General features: G+C 44.1%; 1 protein-coding gene and 1 long non-coding RNA gene across 2 annotated transcripts in view; one reads left to right on the forward strand and one right to left on the reverse strand.

The window, feature by feature from the left end:
• CHCHD4 (coiled-coil-helix-coiled-coil-helix domain containing 4) overlaps positions 1–19,055 on the reverse strand; it is a 352,177-nt gene that overhangs the window by 144,645 nt on the left and 188,477 nt on the right. The window lies entirely within an intron of this gene.
• LOC116827082 (uncharacterized) overlaps positions 1–19,055 on the forward strand; it is a 123,937-nt gene that overhangs the window by 66,471 nt on the left and 38,411 nt on the right. The window contains exon 3 of the long non-coding RNA XR_004374208.2: positions 6,562–6,713. This is a non-coding gene — a long non-coding RNA (uncharacterized LOC116827082). The remainder of the gene's footprint in view (positions 1–6,561; positions 6,714–19,055) is intronic.

The following is a 19,055-nucleotide window of genomic DNA, read 5'->3' on the forward strand; positions in this document are numbered from 1 at the left end:
GGGTGTGGTATGTAAGTGTCCCAGGTCACTGGGTGGGGGCTCGAGCCGGTTATGCATTGTGTTACTGAAACGGAACCCCTGGATACTGAACCCGGCCCTTGTTGCTGCCAACTCAGAGGGGCAGAAGGGTTACATGGGTTTGTGCCTTTTTAATGTTTTTTCTCATTTGTGGTATGTGAATAAGGCCTAACCTATTTTGGTTTTGATGTTTTAAAGACTGTTTTTAATACACTAGACCTTTAGGTCCAGTTTACCCTGTTTTTGATAAGCCTTTATGGACAGATGGGGATCTGGTGGGGTTAGAATATCAGAGACACTAGGAAGTTAAACTTGATTAACTGAGAGAAGTGATTTTTATTCAGACAGTTTAAAATTCTGCCTTTTGTTTTTTATTAACATCTATTTAAATTACACATCTTATAAGCAGTTGGAGTAAAAGATTTTTTAGTTAAAGAGTCAACTGTGTTTGCACCTTCATAGAAAGGTTGAGACTGCTCACACGTTTTGTGTGCTCTGACAAAAGCCAGACCAGACTTGAAATTCCTGATATATTTCTAAGATAAAACCCTAGCAGAAAAAATTGGAAGCAATACTTAAGCCTTCTTTATACATTGTAAAGATGCAAAAGAAAAAGGGGATAGACAGTTGACCCGGGAGAGGAACAAATCCCAATTTTATTCCAAGTCATCATTGCTTCTTTGGAAACCTGTATGTACAGGTATCCATGGGTGGCGGGTGAACCCCAGGCTTGGGGACGCTAGCCCCTGGCCCAGCCTGCCCCTTCTGTCTGAGGCCCCACCCCTCCTGCCGAAGCCTAGAGCCCCCTTCCCCCAGCCCCAGAGCCGTGGGCAGGAGGGTGACACCCCTCCTTCCCCCAGCCCCAGAGCGCAGGCCAGCACTCATTAACCCCAGCCCCATCCTGGGGCCCCAGCCAGGGGGGGAAGAGATCCCGCCCCCCGCAGCACAGCACCGGGAAGTAGGAAGGGGCATGGGGCGGAGCGTGGGCGGGACCACACAAGGCTGTTTGGGGAGCCTCAGCCTTCCCTGGCCTTCAATACCTGCTGCCCCTGCAGGTATGTAGTAGCAGCTGTGAGTATTGTACTTCCAAACACACATGTATGTATCTCTCCCTTCCCCCAGGTCTCTGTGTTCTGCAGCTCAGACTGAACTACAGTAAGGTCGGTGGATCTCAAGGGAAACTGTTAGAAAGTAAAGGTTATTAAAAGGCTTTGTATACAGAGAAGGCGAAAGAACTCGAGTTGCCTTGAGCATGAGTGCTGTGATCTAGATATTGAAGTGTGGCACTTCCATGCCTGGAACAGCAGTGTTTTTACTTTTACGTCTATTAAATCTCTATTTTGGTGGGATTTCTATGCTCTAGAGTAACAAAGAAAGAAAGGATTAAACAGACAAAGGGCTAGACAGCAGCTCCCCGCTGTACCAAAAGGACACAAGCCTAGGAGCATTCTGTTATATATCATGACAATGTGATGTCAAGAAGACTCCATGAAGCCAATGTCATAGTACCCCAGATATGTGAGCTCAGCCTCTTCAGAAATGCTCTACTGCTAGCCATTTGTGTCTGATTCTGCTAGGTAAGTGAAACCGAGAAGAGTTTATCTTGTCAGTCAGAACTGTAGCTATTTGCCTGTTACAAAAGGCCTTTTTAATCCACTGTGGTGAGCCCCTTTAATCCAAATCACTGAAAGACCCCTAAAGCAGGGAGATTGATTTGATCTGTATGATTTAAACGCCTGATTCCAGGATCCTTTCCAGACATCAATTTATATTGTTGAGGCAAAATATTCCTGTAACATAACATAGGTCTCAACATACAGAGCTGAAAGTGAATTGCCAGTAAGACATTCCATATGCTTAAATACTATGTGCTGAAGCCCCATTGGGCAGACTTTGTCTTGCAGCCAGTGTGGGTGTGTTCATCATTCTTTGCTTTCTGACATCACAGTGGTTAAGCTGACATTCATTATTCTGTGCTTGCTCTAGAAGTCACTATAATATTGCTATTAGCTGTTTCAGGTGAGATCAGAACATGGTCAATCCCTTGCCTGCCTCTTCAGACAAACGAAATGCTGGGGAATTTTAGCTCAAACAGGAACTGAAAATGCTCCTCCATTTAAGCTGATGTCATCTCACCTCTAACATTGTAGATGTCGTTCATGTGCTCCACGTGGAAGAAAGGCTGGTCTTGTGGATAGTTAATTATTTATACAAGGTGTCACCCTCTGACAGGAGAGACTGAGAGAGAGATAAAGAGCCTGATCATAGAGCTGGCTGGTGAGGGCACTCAGTTGGGATGTGAAACAGGCAGAACAGGGACCTGAGCCTGGCTTTCCCACATGAGTGCCCGAACCAGCAGGCTATTGACTTTGTGGAGATTAGGGCCTCTGTCTTGTTTTTCATGAAAAATTTGCAGTTTTGTGCTGATGCAAAATGAAAACAGTTTCTAAAACTGCCATTTGTCTCCAAGCAATAGAACTCCGGTTTTCCAGCCAGCCCTAAGCGTGATCTCGGAGGTGCAGATGGTTGGGTTCCCCCACCTCAGACCTAACAGTGTAAGTGAAGGCTCCCTATGCTTTCTGGTGATAATTCCCCCTTCCACTCCCCAGAGAATTAGGAAGAAGTCCGCCTGGCAGGGGAAGCAACATGGTTCATACCCCCCACCTAAGGGTGAGGCAGGGACGCTTGATGGAGCAACTGTTCTGGTCTTTCTATTAGTTCCATTTGTGACTTCCTCTGGCTCCAGCCAAGCCTGTGAGTTTGCCTGACACATGCTGCGGACAAGTGAGTTCATGGAACATTTTTCCAGCCTTCCTCTTTAACCCCAAGCAAGCCATTGCGAGGTGGTGAGAATGGTGTGAAGTCCAGTATCCCTTATATAGCTCTGAAAGGCTGCCTCCAGCTCCCTGATCCAGCGAGGTCTTTACTTCGTTATTTTGGCAACATAGTTTGGCATGTTGATGGGGTCCTGCTGCTGTGTAGAGTGTACAGTGTCCCCTGGGTCCGGGACCAAGGGAGTTCCATGCCTCCCCATCCCCAGAGCAAGTCAGTTAATTAATGTCTCCACTCACCTTCTTCTCAGGCATTACCAGTTGTTCTGTGATCACTGGGATGGTCATTATTATGTGGTCAGTCATAAGGTGGGACATCTTGCTGCTCTTGTATCTTTTCAAGGCTCAGGATCTTTTCCAGGCCACCCCAAATAAGTGACTTCTTATTACAGATCCTACTGAGCGAGCACCCACTAGTACTGTGGGGGGAATCCAGGCCTCTGGGTTCTAGATGCCTGAAGTGTTTCAAGCTCCTAGAGCCTGAACAGAGTCCAGTCACTGCCCCAATCTTGGGGTCCCTAGGCACATTCTTAGGGTGCAGACCTGGCACCCTGTATCGAGAGCTGGAACCTGCTGTCCAGCTGCCTAGCCCCCCTGGATGCAGCACTGGCCCTTGTCTCCCCTGTACTTGAACGCACTTCTCTCCCAGAACTCCACCCCAAAAATGTGAAGTATCTGGTTTCCAGTTTAACTCTTTCCAGACCAGGCAGTAGCTGAAGCAGTCTGTTAGTGCATGCATGTGTGCACATACCACACACACACTCTGCCCAGTCTAACACTTTATGCTCTTTTATATTTAATGGTGGTAAATTATTTTATTGGTAAAGGCTATTTGCAAGCAAACAAGCTCTTTGTTTCTTTGAGGGCTCCCCTGCATATTCCCTGCCCCTATTGACACCTTTCTGTTGGTGAAATCACAATAATCACTGTTATGTCACAGAGGGCGGGGACTCCTGGTGGTGACAAGGGGCCTAGGGAGTAAGCAGAAGAAACAGATGGCTGTAGGCTATGGTTTAAGTGCACAGAGTGCATGTGTGGAAAGGCTGCTCGTCTTTGCTCCCTCCTGATGTTGGTCCTGCTCTGTGTAGGGCCAGTATACCACTGCACTGGATTAGAGCTGACCCGCATCCATAGGTTCAAAAATACAGGCAAGGATTGGTGTAGCACAAGGGCATTCTGGTCACACCTTTCTTCCAGCCACAACCCCAGTTCCCTGCTGCTACTGCAGCGGGGAACGTGAACGATGTAACAGCTACATTGACTCCATGTGACCAAAGAACCCACCTCAAACTGAAGTGATCGTCCCTGGACCAGTCACTCTATTGCTGGGTTCTAAATGCAAATATTTTCACACCTCTCCCCTTAATGCTACTTTGCCCCTAGATACAAGCCCAAGTTTTCAGTTGCTCACTAATTATAGCCAAGGTTTTCAAAAGTGGCTAGTGATATTGGAGGCCCAGCTTGGGACACCGTAAAGGGGTCTTATTTGCAATGGTGAATGCTCAACGCCTATGGAAAATCAGGTCCCCTTTCAGGTGTCAGTCTGGGCACTCAGGTTGGAAGTACCAGAAATTAGTTTGTGCTTTTCTAAATTTTAGTCATGATCTTTTACAAAAATATGCTGTGTGCTTTTAGTGAATCCTTGAGGATGATGCTAGAAAAAATTAATCTTGCTAGTCATCCCACAAAGAGACAGCCTCTTCCAGTTGTGGGAGAGCCACTGGTGAATGAGCTTCGTGAGCTATTGGCCTTTGAATCTCACTCTAAGTATTTCATTTGCAAGGTGGTGATATAGCTTTGAATATATACAGAATAGTGTTGATTCCAGGGTAGGCCCTAAGAGAGGAACAGCACTAAATACATTTATACAGACACGTGTATAACTGATGGAGGGAGTGTTACCAAATAGTTAGTGCGCAAGACTTGAAGTCATAGCTCCTGGATTCTATTCCCAGCTCTGACACTGACTCTGTTATCTTAGGCAAGTCACTTAACCTTTCTGCCTCACTTTATTATCATCATTTTTAGCTAAAACTGTGATAATACCTACCTCATGTCGACAGTCTGAGGCTTCATTGTAAAGAGCTTTGATGAAGATATTTAATGTCTTAAACATACTGTATATATTTAAGGGTGAGAGATCCTTGTGTTTTTATTGATTTCTCTTGTGTTTATTGTTCACTGGTGTTAACTAGGCTAAAACTGGACAAATTAACCAGAGTCGAGTGGTAACTTACCGAAGTACTTTGGCCCATGAGGAAATACTGGGAACCCTGGGCTTGTTCAGACTGAGAGGAGACAGGGTAGCTGTTTACAAATACTGTACATCAGTGGTCGGCAACCTCTGGCAAGCAGCTTGCCAGGGTAAACACCCTGGTGGGCTGGGCCAGTTTGTTTACCTGCCACATTGACAGGTTCAGCCAAGAGCGGCTCCCACTGGCTGCAGTTCACCATCCCAGGCCAATAGGCGCTGCGGGAAGCGGTTTGGGCCTAGGGATGTGCTGGCCGTGGCTTCCTGCTACCCCCATTGGCCTGGGACGGCGAACCATGGCCAGTGGGAGCTGCGATCGGCCAAACCTGCTGATGCAGCAGGTAAACAAACTGGCCCGGCCCGCCAGGGTACTGGCCCGGTCCTCCAGGGTGCTTACCCTGGCTAGCTGCGTGCCAGAGGTTGCTGACCCTTGCTGTACATAGTGGGCTATTCAAAAGAGGTTGCAGATCAAATATTTTCAGTAGCAAAAGAACAGAAAAACTGTTATGAACTTAGGCAGCTGCAGGAAATGGTTAGGATTAATATCAGGGGAAAACTTTATAATTCCAAGAAGAGTCATAGAAATTGGAACAAGCTGTCCAGTCGTGGATTCAGTTCCAACCTCCAGCCATCACTTCGGGATGATGAAATCAATCCTGCTATATGGCACGAGTTGAGACGGACTGTGTGACCTTCTCACAGCTCCTGAGATGGGTCTCGGAATAGAAGGGAATGCTTGTTTGCAGAAGTGGAAGCTTGTATAATACACTGATTGTTCTTTAGATTGTACGTGGCCCTTCAGGGCAGGGTCCATGTCTTCCTCTGTGTCTTCCCAGCATGTTTTAGGCACCACTACAATATAAACAATAATAATCCTCAGTCCCCAGTTGAATGGCAGGAGGAGATCGGAAGAAAACGAATGCTCTGGGTTTTGAACAGTGGAGCCAGATGGTAGCGCACTCCAGCTGATCACAGTCACTTAACAGCTGCCTGAAGGGCAAATTACTATGGCTACAGCCCCAGACACCCAAGGCTTGTGTCACTGCAACGGGAGTGCTCTGATTCCTCTTCGCTCTTCACTTTCTTGAGTAGTCAGCAGTTGTAAGAACTGAACTGCAGTACCTTGCACCATGACCCCTTTGTAAGGAGGAATCCTGTTCCTCCTGGGGGGAAGTGCGGGAATGGAGACATCATGTCCTCCTATCATTACAAGAGCAATCTTGCCTGCGCTGGGCAGGGGGCTCAGGCTGGACAGCTGCACCAGTGGCATGGGCACAGTTGCTCCTATGGATGACAGCACCTGTTTTAACTGGCTGGGGGACTGGTCATGTCCTGCGCTGGCAGATTATCATTGCTGGGTAAGCACTGTGTGCAATCATGGCCTTTTAAAACTCCCACAGGCTCTGAGGGGGATTTCCTACTCTACAGGGTGCAGGATTATTATTAACTTCTCTCTTGCAGGGCTGCAGGATTATTAAAGGGCCAGGACTGTAAGGTTATTTGAAGCCAGAGTAACTCCTATACAAATTAAGTGGGCACAAAATATCCAGCTGAGAACCTGCGAGAATGCGAGTACCCTGAGGTTCCAGCTCTTCCACAAGGCCAGTGGAAAGGTAGGTGGAGCTATCAGTGTTGCACCATTGCCAAGGACTCTTTCTCCCAAGTCAGCAGTCTCTGGTCAACCACTTCCCCCTCCCCATCGCAGGGGAATGGGAAGTTGGTGGCTATAGTTTAGGGAGGGAGAGGAAAACTGAGATGCTGCTCCATGTGGGGTCCATAGGATTAAATGTGTGCTGTGTTCCCTGTTTGCTTTACTCTTGTGCAGAGATATTTGACCAGGAAGAATCATATGTAGCTGACTCCATCTAGGTCCTGTGAGGATGCAAGTCCCTTCTAAAGTTACCTAGTGGCACAACGTGGTGCTCAGGCTGCCACATCTGACACACTCTTGGTTACCAGTCCCAGACAGTCTCTACAGGGCTGCCTTCAAACACAACCACTTTAAATAGCTAAGAATCTGCCCCTGGTTGTACACTGAGCCAAGTGTACGCATGCAGTGCAGACATGTTCATAGCTACCTTCCTCACTATGGAGGTGCCGATTCAATGCATTCCCAGCAAAATGCATGCCCAGCAAGCGTGGATTCAATAAGCATAATCATAGGAATGCCACCATTCTGTATGGCTAATTCATTAAAAACACCAAAAAAACAAACCTCTAGAAATGCATAGCATGTTCCTAGCATTGTGATGCTGTGGAGCTGATAGAGGTCCTGTAGTCACATTATCACAAAGACAGTGGAAGGACCAGACCGAAAAAAAAATCTTCTCATACCTCACTGTTGCATGAAGCATTCCAGCTGCAGTGACAAGCTACTGCTTCCTTCAGTGTTTACATCTATCCTATCCTGTATTGTTCTAACTCCAAACTGGAAACCATTCAAAACTGAGATGTGTGTGTGTGTGTGTGTTTTTGGCACAACACTCCTCTAACCTGTAGACTCTCTATGCTATGTAAATAATATTGGCTACAAGCCACCCTTATGTGATGCCACATAATTAATACTGGTCTCAAAGCACATAGAGAAATCCCAGGGATGTCAGTGGACTCTGTGCTTAGGCAGAAGGTAGCATATAGCCTTGAGGTTGTGACCTAGGAGGCAGCAGATAATACTCAGAAATGCCCATTTACAAAGCACTGTACAAACAGTAGTATCGCCCATATCTTCAACCCCATTGGGTTAGGTCACTAAATATTATGATCTCCATTTTCAAGAAGGAGCAGCTAAGGCGCAGAGATATGAAATGACTTTCCCAAAGGCCACACAGCGAGTCAGTGGCAGAGCTGTATGGAGTAGAGCTCAGTGATACCTGAGTCCTAACACTGTGCTTAATCCATGCTAGACCCTACTACATCTTTAGAAGATGAAAGTCCTGTTGACTTTTATACCACCTAGTGTGGAGGGAGCTCTCCTGACTCATGTGTTTTGATTACAAACCCTTGGACATTTTGAATGGTAGGACGCAGCTTCTGTGCGTGCGTTTGAGTGTAGCAGGCACATGCTAATATTAACTAGGAAGGGACCCAGGAGATGAGATTCACATCTGAATCCAGCTTAGGTTTAGGCTTGTCTTTGGGGGGCTGCATTTAAAAGTGCCCATGGTTCCCCATCAGAAGATTTCTTCCACATCCAAACTGGAAGCTGCAAATATTGTCTCTGATTTGGAACCAAAAACCATAAAGGAGTGGGGATGCAAATCCAAACACACCCCTTTCTTCCAGAAATTCAAAGGTGCTTGGATTCCAGATTTTATCTCCTCCCTGTTATCAGCATTTCAGTGGGCTGTTGGTGGATAATAGTAGCACAGCAGGAAGAGAGGGTGAGTCATAAAATACTTCTGCAGTTAGCAACTGACAGCAGACCCAGAGGGTGGGAGTTTCAAAAGTGCTCAGCTTTGGCCTGGCTCTGCTCCCATTGAAATCAATACTCTACTCCCCTTGACGTCAACATGAGTTTTACCATTGAGTTCAATGGGAGCAGAAAGAGGCCATTGCTGAGCAGTTTTGAAATCTCCAAGATGTACATTATAGACTAACTCCATGATGCAAAGGCTGTGTCTCAAGACTTTTTGCTTGCCGCTGTCTCTGGAGTGGGAGGGTGCTGTTCTGAATGAGAAACTAGTTTGTTTGCCGATTAGTCACCCCTGTTCTTTTCATGATCCTGGAGGATTTTCTGTTCTGTACACTAAGCCTTCTCTTACTTATTACTATTCCTATGAAGCTCAGTAATGCACTTCTTGCTGCTATTGTACTTCTGGACAGCTTACATTTGCTGAAGTATTTAGCCAAGCTGCAGTAAATTCTGGTCTGGCTCCGTTCCTTCCTTGTGGCCTGATTCAAAAGGAGGTGTGCAAAGCTGGGGAGAAGAAAAGGAGATTGTTCATGGCAAAATAATGTCAGTGGCATTTCTCCCATTGCAATTAGAGAAGATGTTTGCGCCAGTGCAGAAGCTTATTCTTTCCCACTCTGGCTTCTTTTTTCTGTTAGATCTTCCCATGCTGTTACGGTCAAACTTTATTCTTCACCCATTACAAGTACAACAATGAACATTGTCAATACCAATGACTAGAGGACCAATGGTGTAGCACAGCAAAGTTCAGGTGCAAAAGGCAATGGCAGGACTTTAGCTGTGGAACACGTGACTGGAGGAGATTAAAGTGAACCCCCATCCAGCAACAAATCCCCCATCAGGCTCTACAGCAGAACAGAAGTAGTTGAACTTCTGAGCAGTGTTTAGGGGTCTCTCCCACTTTGAAGGGATAGCAGGAATATAGCCTTGAAGTGATGGAGATAGGGATAGCCATCATGGGAAGTGAGGTCACAGCATCCCTGCCAGTTAAAGAAGATAAAGGGACCTGGGTATCCATTGCAAACCAGTGAAACACAAAGGGCTGGCATATCCCCATTATGGTTTCTGTTTTTAGTAGGAAGAGAAATGGTGCTGGGCTGGGGTAGAAAGGAATGATCCCCTGGCTTAAAAACCAGTCACCAGTATAACAGAAAAAAAATGGGAGGAACACATTTAAAGGTAAGAGGGTTTAGAATTTTATTGGTTGAAAATGGGCGTTAGCTGCAAAGTTAAGGTCCAGATCTGAATCTCTCCAAAACTCAGCTGTGGGTGTGGAAGAGGTGTTGTCTTAGGTCCGTCTGAGCTAAATCAGAAATGTTGGGTAAGTGTTTCCTAGAGAGAGGCACATGGATGCACACTAACTCTGGGATGACTGACTGCTTGCCAGTCACTGCTGCGTTTCTCATTAATTGAAATCTCCAGGATGCTGACTCTTCCAGATGAGGAAATACTAGAGCATTGACATCACGGCCCCACCTCTTTTTGCTTTGCCTGTCAAGATGCAGAAACATAGGCACACAGCTGAAGCTGTCCTGTACACTGATCAGGAGTTTTTTGAGGGCACCACTGTTTGGCCAAGCTGAGTGGCCCATATGTTTCAGACAAGCCCCAAAGAAGGAAAAAACCCTTGAAGTTGAATTTCTTTCAGACCGACCTCTCCATTATAAGAAGCGAAAACTTTCCATGCTCTATAAAGCCACAGGCCTTTCTTTGTTTACAGGGTCCCCTTGATGCAATGTCACCGAACAGCCTGTAAATCAAAAACACACAATGTGCTTTCATCTCTTAACTCAGTTAGGAACTTATTACTGGGAACTGCAAAATAAACTGGCCTGCAGAGCATCTGCCACTGTTAGCAAAGGTAGGGAGAGAAGAGACAAAGAGAAACTGGGCAAGGGGACAATATACTGAAGGCAGAGAGTAGGGAAAGAAGTTTGGTTTTGCAAAACCAAATTCAAACCAGGTGTACTGTGGAATCAGATCCTCCTTTGGATCAAGGGTTGGATGCGACTGGGTAAATAGTTCTAATTTGGGAATCTCCCTAGGATAGAAATGCTGAAGTTTGGATAGAAAAGAAGGGAAGGGAAGAAAAAATGAAGGGGTGGGAAATGAGGGGAAAAGGAGAGGAACAAGGAGCAGGAATAAAAAAAAATTGGATGGAGAGGGGAAAAAATAAGAGAGATGTTGGAAAATACAGTACTGGTTACTTTAAAACTAAAACAGATAAGTTCAAATCCTGAGATACCTGCTCAGGTCTTACTCGGTCAAAATTCCCACTGAAGTCAATGGCAGTTTTGCCTGTGCAAGTACTGCAACATTTTCCCCGTAGCTTTATAAATACTGACCTGAAAATTGGGCTGCTTCCGAGTTTTGAAAGAAATTCAGCAAGAGCAATCTGATAAAAGATGGCAAGTAGCACATATGTGCCCACAAACCTAGTGGTGGGGACCATACTAATCCTAAATCAATGCTCTCAAGTCTATTCACATGTGGTGCACTGCCGGAAATCACCCCCAGTGCTACCCAGACATTGCCTTCTCCTCCCTCATGGTGTAAAATGGGCAGCTTGCTGAACGCTGGAATTCTGGAGATGTATGTGTATATCTTTGATGATAAATGATGCACTTAAGGTTACAGTCTGAGTGAGCCCACTCGTGGAACAGGGTGGCATTAAGTAGTTTATTATTCTATAGGACTGAGTCATTCAGGGCATACAGAGCCTTTCACCACTAGGTCACAGTTTCAAAACTAGTCTATGTCAGGATTAACTGAAGGTTACTCCGTGACAGCTGGTTGATGGCTTGTGGAAAAAGAAATGTTGGGCTCAGTCCAGTTCCTACTTGGTCAGATGTCAGCATCATAAAATCCCCCATCACAACTGACACTTACTGGCAATTTCAATGGAAAGCCCAAGGACTAAATAAGCCAGTAAGGCTGAACTTCCCTCTTACTCCTAGAGGTAGTCACACACTGGAATGATTGAAGCACATTAACAGGATGGAGTAGGCGAAGACTCTCCACACAACTTCCTATGCAACATTGTTCTGTGCAGACAGAGAGGCCTTCAGTCTTCGGTGGTGCCAGTGTAGCACCTTTCAGGAGCACTGCATTCATTGTGATAAAGCAGGAGGAGGCTAGCAGCTAGCCTCAGTGATAGTCTGTGTATCTGAATTTATGCAGAGCACAATAACCAAAGTAGTCTCAGGACAAATATATTTCACAGGAGATTTATGAAACTTGATTTTCTCTTGGATGTAAAGCGAAGTTCGGATTTGCAATCATGCAAGTTCTGCAATCACACACCTATTTTGCATACACAGTTACAATGACTGCATGCTCAAATCAGGTAATTTAGCATGCAAGTCTAATTTAGCATGCAGGTCTAAGCCACTAAATGTGTATCAGCTATTGGGCACTTACTCTGTCTGAAAATCTGGCCCTGAGGTTTCCACTGGTGAAAATGTGCACACAATAGTAAGATGTAAAAGTCACTGGTTCTGCCATCAAATTCCACATGTCTATTCTATGTAGGTTTTTATACTGCACTTATCACCATAGTACCTGGTGAAAAAATGGTGGATGGCAGAAATGTTTTCAGATTGTTGCTGTATGCAAAATAGCACCATTTTCACATTGAGAATAATTGTTTTCCTCCAGTTAGTATGTGAAAAATAGCAGTTTTCTGCTTTTAATTTCCATGGAGAACAGAAACATGCAAGGAGAAACCCACACAATGAATTGTTTTTCATCAAAACAGGATTTTTTTCCCCACAGCCATTGCAAATTTTAATAGACAACTCTGATAGCATTTAATTATCAGGCACTCCGCCGTACTTGTGAGATGCTTAGATGCAGTAGCATTAATAATAATTTGTTTACAAACTAGAATCACACATGCACCTAACCTTAAGAAAACAAAGTCCAAGAGGAGAAGAAAACGGGCTATCCTAATGCCAAGGGAAGGTGGTAAAGGCCAGGTGTACAACCAAAGAGAAAGAAAAGGGCCAGTTCAGAATCAAAGAGAATTGAAAAGGATAAGACAAAAGCTAAAGGGAAGACAAAAGGGCAAGTCTAAACTCAAAGGAAAGACCGAAATACAATAGGGAGACAGCAGAATAGGAGGCAGAACAATCCTTTGAGCAGGTGCACTGGTTGAGGTAGACTACCCTGTCCTCCATGAAGTACTTGATCTTGTTGGGCTTTCAGTATTAAAATATGGTTGGGGAAGGATGTTTCTGCAGCTGAGAGGGGAGATATGCTGGAAGGCCCTTCAGAGTTAATGGTGTAGGTCCTGTTACCCCCAGAGGTAGTGCTGTCTGTGTTGTTTCCGGGTTCTCTTCAAGAAAGACATGATCTCTGTTGTAGTCACATGGGGGCGCCTCTGTGCTCCCTGTTCCTGTGACGTTTGGTGCTGGAATTTCACTGAGATGAATAAACATGGTAGTGGCAGCCAGTTGCCCTTTCTTGAAGTGAAGATGTATGTTTCCTGAAGGTTGGCTCCGAGTCCTCAGAGGGAGGAAGTGGTATTCCATTCCATGCCACTGCCAACAGGTCTATGGAAAAGATCTGGCGGTGGCTCTTAGAGAGAGCTGTTTATCTTCCCTCCTGGGAGGAGTATTGTCAAGCCAATTCTCAATCCTAAATTGCATTCTAAACGTCACATGACTCCTTAGGAATTCACTACACCCTTCTCGTACAGCCAGTGCTATGCATGGAGGCCAGCAAGAGAATTCAGATCCTCTGCTAGGCTGGGTTAAAGAGTGGGATGTTCTCCTCTGCAGGGCACACCGGCAGGGCTGGATGAAGATGCTTGTGTATGCTTAGGGATGGGGGCTCAAATGATAACCCCATATTGTATGTTGTGCAACTCCCACTGAAGTCAAGTTTGAATTCTGAATGCATCATTGTATCAATGGCACACGTACGAAGTGGGAAATGACAGCCTAGGAAGGAGTGCTGCAGAAGGGGATCTGGAGATTATAGTGGATCACAAGCTAAATACACCTCTACCCCGATATAACGCTGTCCTCGGGAGCCAAAAAATCTTACCGCGTTATAGGTGAAACCGCGTTATAGCGAACTTGCTTTGATCCACCGGAGTGCGCAGCCCCACCTCCCCTGGAGCACTGCTTTACCGCGTTATATCCGAATTTGTGTTATATCAGGGTAGAGATGTATGTGTCAACAGTGTAACACTGTTGCAAAAAAAAAAAAAGGAAATAATTCTGGGAGGTATTAGCAAGAGTGTTGTAAGCAAGATACAAGAAGTAATTCTTCTGCTCTACTCCTCAGTGATAAGGCCTCAGCTGGAGTACTGTGTCCAGTTCCGGGGGGAGATATTTCAGGAAAGATATGGACAAATTGGAGAGAGTCCAGAGAAGAGCAACAAAAATGATTAAAAGTCTGGAAAACATGACCTCTCAGGGAAGATTGAAAAAACTGGGTTTGTTTAGTCTGGAAAAGAGAAGACTGAGAGGGGACATGATAACAGTTTTCAAGTACATAAAAGGTTGTTACAAGGAGGAGGGTGAAAAATTGTTCTCCTTAACCTCTGAAGATAGGACAAGCAGCAATGGCTTAAATTGCAGCAAGGGAGGTTTAGGCTGGACATTAGGAATAAAGTTCCTAACTGTCAGGGTAGTTAAGCTTTGGAATAAATTGCCTAAGGAGGTTGTGGAATCTCCATTATTGGAGATTTTTAAGAACAGGTTAGACAAACACCTGTCAGGAATGGTCCAGTTATTACATAGTCCTGCCTTGAGTGCAGAGGGCTGGGCTAAATGCCCTATTCAGGTCTCTTCCAATCCTAGACTATGATTATGCTTATTGGAACAGAATGAATGAGCTGAATTTTTGGGACTTCTGGTCCAGCAACTGGCTTTTAAAAAATAACAGAACTAAAACCAAAACAAAGGCTAAGAATTATAACCTGATTCAAAGGCAAAAGCATAATCTGAGGTGACTTGTTCGAATATAGTGCTCAGTGTGGATAGCTAAACATATCATGTATTTTGTTTACTCGTCTATAGCAGTGGTTCTCAACCAGGGGCCCGAGGCCTCCTGGGTAGCCATGAGCAGGTTTCAGGGGGTCCACCAAGCAGGACCAGTGTTAGACTGGCTGGGGCCCAGGGCAGAAAGCCAAAGTACCACTGCATGGGGCTGAAGCATGGAGCTCTGAGTGTGCCACCTGGGGCTGAAGCAGAAGCTTGAGCAATGTAGCTTCCCAGTACCCCCCGTGGCCTGGGGCTGTAGGCAGTTGTCCTGCTTGCTACCCCTTAATGCCGGCCTGGCTTTTATATGCAGAAAACCAGGTTTTTTTGGGCCCAGGTGGGCTGTGGAGTTTTCATAGCATGTTTGGGAGTGGGGACCTCAGAAAGGCAAAGGATGAGAACCCCTGGTCTATAGTTCTGGTGCCACAGTGTTCTCCTTCTTTAAACATGTTTAAGAGGAGACGCTGTCTGAAAACATCTCAGATCAATAACAGGAGTTGTGAGAACAAACAGATTCCCCAGATCTGAACAGCTCCCGATCTTCAGGGAAGGTTGGATCGGGATTTGGATTTTGTAGCTGGATGGTATCTCTGGGTGAACAAAAACCTTGGATCTCCTCAGCCACTACAGTGATGAGCATGATGTTAATCCTTAGGTAGAGAGAGCACTCGTGAACTTTGGAGAAATTCAGACCTGTGACCAAACTCTCTGTCTTGGTCCTGCCATAAATAGATTTAAGATGTCACAGGGGTTGATAGATTAGGAAAGATTAGCCAACAGATGGCCTCTCAGCAAGAGTTGGCAGACAAAAGTAAATCTGTGGAAGTGGAGCTGTTCCAGTATGACTGTGGTGAAACACAAACCATGAAACATCTGCTGGTCTGCCAGCTCCTGGACAAATCATGAAAGATCTTGCCACGGCTACAGCCATAGCATGTGTTGAACACTGGACAAACCTATGATTACAGTGAAAGGACACAAGAAGAGGAAGCTAACAGGGACCTGCTATGTATGTAAGAGCTTGTCAAAAAGTTGATTACTATTCACAGAAAATTTAGAATAAAGAGCCTTTATTTAAAAAAAATCATTACGATTTTTCAGGTTTTTTTAATTTTTTTTTTAACAAAACTTTTTTTAACTAAAGAGCTAACAGAAAAGGTTTTCTTCCACTGAAAACTGAAATTTTTTACAGAAAACTTTGTTTTGTTTTGTTTGTTTAAAAGAAAATGGAAAATTGGGAACAAAATAATTTTTATAAAATGTTCATTTTGGTCAGAAATACATTTTTCATTAAAAAATGTTATGATGAAAGAATGTTGACCAGGTCTGCCATCTGTACAAAGATCAATTACATATTTGTATTTGTAAAAAACCTGTCTGGTCATAACTACATCTGTTTGACAATTTTTGATGAAACTTCAAAACAATAAAATGTGACTGGTTTCATGTTTTGTTAGAAATTCAAAACTCAGGAATGTGCATTGGAAGGGTCCTGAGGATTACAAACCATTCAATGACCAATAGGGTTCAGCTTCAGGTGAACTTGAGGTCAAGTTTTAGGGTGAACTAGGGCTGCTTTAGGGTTTTATGGATAGCTTGGTGGTTTTAGAGGCTTTTAGCTAAGGTTCACTTGAACCAAAACTTGAGTGAAATTAAAGGGCCATGAAGCCCAGACAGAGCAAACAAAGAAAAAATTTGCATGATCATCTGCAAACAGAAGCTGTCATGTTTCATATAATGTTAGCCAAATCCATAGATGTACTTAAGCCTCAAAAATTGGATCCAGGTTTCAAATAACCCAAAGTTCTGAACCATGGATTTGTCTCAGGCTTACTTTAGTCCAAACACAACATGAGACTAAGAATGTTGTATATTATTGCTCCAGAATGGAATAACTACTGGCAGGTCTTCATAGAAGGCCTGAGGAATAACACTATGAGAGACAAAAGACTTGTCTTCACAACCCCGCTACATTGGTGCAGCTGCATCAATTGAGCTGCGCAAATGTAGCACGTCTGGTGAAGACGCGCTATGTTGATGGAAGAGAGTCTCCTGCCAATACAGTGTGGTGTAGATGGAACTTTAAGTCAATATAATTTACATCACTGGTGTTTTTTTCACACTCCTGAGTGATGTAAGTCACATCAATTTAAGCAGTAATGTAGACAAGCCCAAAGTGAGAAATAGGTGTAGAAACACAGATCTGATCTGTGTCATTTTAGTGAATGAACAAAGTCAGAAACAAGCTAGACAGTTTGAGTTTCTCCAGCTGTGTGCTCCATTCATGTAACCCTTGCAAACAAAATAGCTTAGAACTAAGACTGTTTTTTCCCCTAAATAAATAAAAATTGTGAATTCCACATGCATAAAGAACACCTTATTATAAAAACAAGAACATCTTGGTCATCTGAAAACTAAGGCTGGAAGGAATCCAACCCACTCAATGCCTCTCCTGCAGAGTATGCCACTGTTATAATGTAACGTGTTTTGGAAATAATAACTCTTGATTAACAGTGTTCAGTGGGGTGGAAGGAAAAGTAATTAGAAAATGTTTTAAAGCTCCATATGAATATAATCCGTGGGCAGTGATTTTAAGCAACCTGTCAGCCTTAGAAATATCAAAAGATGACTCATGCACTGATGACATAAAGGATAGTGCTTGGTAGTACTGCTGGAGTTTAGCAGTAGTTGCTATTTCTTCAATAAACACAGTAGTTTCAGGGCTTTGTAATTTTGCTTTTTAAAATGAGCTTAAATTAATGAAGCCGTTATTTAGAGTGAGCTCCTCAGAAGGTGTAAATCAACATATATCCAGGGAAGTCAATGGTCTCATTTACACCTGCTGAGGATCGGCACAGAACTGATAGGCTGGGATTTTTCAAAAGCTCTCAGCATTGACCCAACTCTGCCAATGGAGTTTGTTCCATTGAATTAATGGAAACAGAGGCAGGTCAGTGCTACTTATCTCTTCAGAAAAATTCCCCTGGGCACATCTCCTCCCAGATTTTGAACTAAGACTTTGGAACTTTTCCCCAAAGAAGCCATCCCAGCATTTCTAGTCAATTCAGCCCATGCTGCGAGAGTATGTGTGGAGCTTAGGGAGCTCTGAGAAGATGCTTATGCAGATCTCCAAGTTATGTACCTCAGTAGTGAATCTTAGGACCAAAGCCAGTTCTAATTCCCCATCCACAGAGCTACCCCCAGCAGCAGAACTGACTTCTCCTCAGCTGCACAGGTTGGGCACAGAGACAGGAGGGTACAGATTAGGCCTTTAATAGTGCAATTTAAGGAGCTTGGCATGACACAGTATTTGTGAGTGCAATTTCTTTTAACCTTTTTTGTGTGGATTAAGCAACTTCTGGCTCTCATAAAAAATATTATACCACCATGTTACTATGTAGCAGGAGCAAAAAATACAGCTATAAACATAAAACTAATTTACAGTGAGTGCCTGACTGACTGAATCATGCACAGCAGCACAACAAAGAAACATTTAAAGAGACGTCTGGGGAGTGGGGAACGCTCTTATAATGAAATAACTTTAGAAGATGGGACAAAGTTGGAATCTTTATGACTGGCTGCCAGTGACATCATGACCATCTCAACAATGCCAAATTAAAGGGCTGATCCTAAGAGATGCTGAGCACCAGCAACTGCAGGTCTTTAATGTGTATATCCTGATTTTCATTTAGTTTTATTCATACATCCCATTCCACAATGGCAGCCAGGTAATGCTTGGGTGTTTCTAGTCACTCAGCCTATGGTTTCATGTTTTAGCTGTTACATCACCTAAGATGTGCTATAATTGCTCTGAAATGCATTGCCTGCAGTTTCTGCTTACATTCACTGAACATTCTCTAGTCCAGTTGAACCCCAACCATGTTGGTCATCACCTTTTGGTCCAGTGGAGAACATAGACAGTGCACGTGGTAGTACCGAATAATATGTAATCTTGACCTATTTCTATTTCTTATCTTTTTCTTTTAAGTAGGTAATTGTTTACGGAAGGCTTTGCAAATAGAGATCTGTCTCTTTAATTACAATCAGAATTTAAATACTTTTGCAGCTGAAAAAGCGAAGTTGTTTTCAAGTGTATAATAAATACAATTGGCGTTTTTTTTTCATGGGGAATGGCCTGGAGGGATCATAAAACGATGATTCTGTGAGCTGTATTCAAACAAAGCCCGATAATCTCCTTGTTTATAATATCTAGATGACAATAGTACCACATCTTGCAGCATGGTAAACTTAGCAAGTGATTACCTGATCATGCATGCTACCAGTTTTGTGTTATATGAGACAAAAATCTTAAAGTCATGGCTAAAGTTCTCCAATCTGATTTCACTGTTAAATGCTGAAATAGAAGTTTAGTTTCTTTTTAAAGGCAGAGGAATGCAGTTACACTGAGGGCTCAAGAAGCTGGACAAGGAGCATGCTGCCTTTAGCCAGACATGCCTGCAGGGATACAGCTTTTCCATGCCATGTCTGCCAGAGATTGTCCTTCCTCTGAACCAAGGGTGGCTTCAAAGCATTGAAAAATACCCATGGGTAACTAG

This window comes from Chelonoidis abingdonii, chromosome 17 (assembly GCF_003597395.2).
Source record: "Chelonoidis abingdonii isolate Lonesome George chromosome 17, CheloAbing_2.0, whole genome shotgun sequence".
Taxonomy (NCBI): Eukaryota; Metazoa; Chordata; order Testudines; family Testudinidae; genus Chelonoidis; species Chelonoidis abingdonii.